This window comes from Phalaenopsis equestris, unplaced genomic scaffold, assembly GCF_001263595.1.
Source record: "Phalaenopsis equestris unplaced genomic scaffold, ASM126359v1 Scaffold000644, whole genome shotgun sequence".
Taxonomy (NCBI): Eukaryota; Viridiplantae; Streptophyta; class Magnoliopsida; order Asparagales; family Orchidaceae; genus Phalaenopsis; species Phalaenopsis equestris.
This window is the reverse complement of record NW_018165084.1, coordinates 59,665-63,558: the sequence shown is the minus strand read 5'-3', so window position 1 is coordinate 63,558 and position 3,894 is coordinate 59,665.

Below are 3,894 nucleotides of genomic sequence, written 5' to 3'. Positions count from 1 at the left end.
TTATCCATTCACTTAAATTTCTTGACATGGAGAAGGATGCTTTCTTATATATCTTCACATTAGAAAGAAATTTTATTAGTATAATTAGTTAATTAAGACTTTATTAAAATTACATTTTTATTTAAATTGCCTATTAGTGACAAATATGTAATTTGAACTATATTGTTGTAATTAAGTATTGATTTTTTAAATCTTAGTTCGTAGCCTCTAATATTACTCCATGTGAGATCGATATCCAAGACTCCATTAGAGCCTTGTATTACTTGAGCGATACATATACTTGCGTTGATAAGTGTGACTTTGCAATTATAAAATATTTAATACATATCTTTATCAAATCTATAACATCTGTCAAGTTTTAGCGCCGTTGCCGTAGATTTAAATCTTCTAGCAGCAGTATCAAATTCTTGTATTTTTAAGCATATATAAAGTCACTGTCAAGTTTTTGCGCCGTTGGCCGGGGAGTAAAAATTACATTTAAAAAAAATCATAATTAGAGTAATGGACAAATTATGACTATTAGAAAACTTTTACTTGAATTGCAACTTATTTTCATATTTAGTTAACTGTTTTTTCTGTGTACTGATTTCAATTGTATGCATAAATTTGGACCTGAAAATCTTATACCCTACGATTCGGAATTGGAACGCACTGTTAGGAGAATTAAAAAACTAAGAAAAGAACCTAGAAATCCTGTCATAATGGAAAATAATGTGAATAATCAAGGAATAGAAAATGAACATCAACCTAGACCTCTATGAGATTATGCAAATCTAACAGCAGAAGAAATTCACTTATCTATCCAAAATCTTGATGTAGCTGCTAATTCATTTGAGCTCAAACTTGTTATTATCCAAATGATACAAAATAATAAATATGAAGGTACACTAAATGAAGATCCTAATTTACACCTCGCTAGTTTTTTAGAACTTTGTGCTACCTTTAAATATGACAGAGTTTTGAATGATGTTGTTAGACTTAGAATTTTTCCTTTTTCATTCCTTTTTAAGGCTAAGATGTGGTTAAATTTGTTAGCACCTGGATCTATTAGAACTTGGGGAGAACTTTCACAGAAATTTCTATCCAAATATTTCCCTCCATCCAAAACTGCTAAACTTAGAAATGACATAACATCATTTTGTCAGATTAATGGAGAGTCGATATATGAAGCTTGGGAGAGATTTAAAGATCTTCTTAGGAAGTGGTCACATCATTCATTACCATATTGGTTTATAATTCAAACTTTTTACAATAGATCAGTGAGATCTCTTAGATCGATTATAGATGCTGCGGCTGGTGGTTCTTTAATGTCAAAACCTTTTAATGAGGCTTATTCGTTCATAGAAGAGCTGGTTTAGAGCGGGTAAATCCTAAAAGAGTAGCTAGTATCAACGAATCTGATGCAATATCTATGTTAGCTTCATAGATTGCTGCAATATTAAAGAAATTATATCATTATAGAACGAATTATTCTCCAACACCTACTATGATGGAAGAGAATTCATCTTGGTAATTTGTGGATGTTCAACCTTCTTATGAGACTTTAAATGCTATTAACAATAGACCCAACAATCCTTATTCGAACTATTATAACCCAGGTTGGAAGAATCATCAAAAATTTAATTGGAATAACAATTCTTCTACAAATCAACAATGAACAAACAACCTAGCAAGCCCATTGGGAAATTCATCCAACCTAGGAAATGTTAACTATAGACCTTCTTCTCCTCTGGGATTTAACAATAACACTCAATTTAAGGAAAAGAAGTTGTCTATGGAAGAGCTGATACTGAACATGGGTCATCAATTGCAAAATCAAGGAAATCAATTACAAATTCAAGAAAACCAGTTACAAAATCAAGGAACTGCTATCAAGAATATTGAAAGTCAATTGGGGCATATCGCTACTGCGCTTAGTAACCAAACATCGGGAGCTTTTCATAGTACTGTGGAACCAAATCCTAATAATCAAGGAAAAGAACAGATAAAAGTGATACAATTATAAAGTGAAAAAGAATTGGAAACAAGAGTGCAGAAAGAAACAAAAACTAAAAAAGAGAAAGTGGATCCAGAAAAAGAAAAGGATCATGAATACCCAGATTTAGAATATCCACTTCCACCAATAAAAATTACTGTGGAGAAGCCTCCACCACCGTTTCCTCAAATATTGAAGCAACACAAAAAGGATAAACAATTTTCCAAGTTTATAGAAATTCTTAAGAAATTAACGGTAGATATTCCTTTCGTAGAAGCTTTAGAGCAAATGCCCAATTATGTGAAGTTTATGAAAGATATTTTGAACAAGAAAAGGAAGTTCACTGATAATGAAACTGTTGCACTTAACGAAGAGTGTGTGCAATTATTCAGAAAAAGCTTCATGAAAAATTAAAAGATCCAGGTAGTTTCACTATACCGTGTGTTATCGGTGAAAGATTTTATGTAAGAGTTTTATGTGATTTGGGAGCCAGTATTAATCTTATGCCTTTATCAATTTTCAAAAGATTAGGATTAGAAGAAGTCTCACCTTTTTCTTTAACACTTCAGTTAGCGGATCGTTCAGTTACTTATCCTAAGGGAGTTATAGAAGATGTGTTAGTAAAAGTTGATTAATTTATCTTTCCTGTAGATTTTATTATTTTATATTATTTTAGATTTAGATATGGAGGAAGATAAAGAAATACCTATAATTTTAGGGAGACCTTTTTTAGCTACTGGAAAAGCTATGATCGATGTTCAAAAGGGAGAATTAACTATATATATACGATCAAGAAGTGACTTTTAACATTGTGAAATCTATGAAATACCCTCCTGTTGAAAGAGATAAAGAATGTTTTCACATGGAAATTAGTGAACATCTATTGAACGAGCATTTTAAAGAATATTTTGAAGATAAAAAAGATTTTGAAGACAAAGATGAAGTTATTTTGGATGAAATAGAAAATGAAGAATTCAATTATGTTTAGGAAAGATTTGAGATGCTCGATATTACAGGAAATGCTGATAAGAATCTAGTGCCGTCAATTATAAAACCACCTGAACTTGAGTTGAAAATATTGGCTAACCACTTATAGTATGTGTTTATGGGAAACTCATCTACATTACCTATTATTATATCATCAGAGTTAAATGATTTGCAAGAGCAAAGACTTTTGGATACATTAAAAAGATATAAGAAAGCTATTGGTTGGACCTTAGCTGATATTAAAGAGACCAGTCCTTCGATCTATATGCACAGAATTATACTGGATGAACAATATAAACCAAGAGTTAATCCATAAAGGAGATTAAACCTAATGATGAAATAAGTAATCAAGAAGAAAATTTTGAAATGGTTGGACACTGGAATTATATATCATATTTCGGACAGTGCTTGGGTAAGTCCAATTCATTGCGTTCATAAGAAAGGAGGGGTGACTGCTAAAGCACAAGAGAATAATGAATTAATACATATCAGACAAGTTACTAGGTGACGTATTTGCATTGATTATAGAAAATTAAACACTGCCACTAGGAAAGTTCACTTCCCTTTACCATTTTTAGACCAAATAGTGGATAGAATTGCTGGGCACAAATATTTTTATTTTTTAGATGGATATACCAGCTACCATCAAATTCCTATTGCTCTTTAGAATTAAGAAAAGACAACATTTATGAGTCCTTTTGAAACTTTTGCTTTTCAAAGAATGCCTCTTGAACTATGTAATGCACCTACAACATTCCAGAGATGATGATGTCTATATTTAGTAAGTTAATTGATGATGGATTAGAAGTGTTTATGGATGATTTTTCTGTATTTGGAATATCATTTGATGCATGCTTAAATTATCTTGAAAAAGTTTTGGAGTTGTGCGAAAGAACTAATTTAGTTCTAAATTGGGAGAAATGTCAATTTAT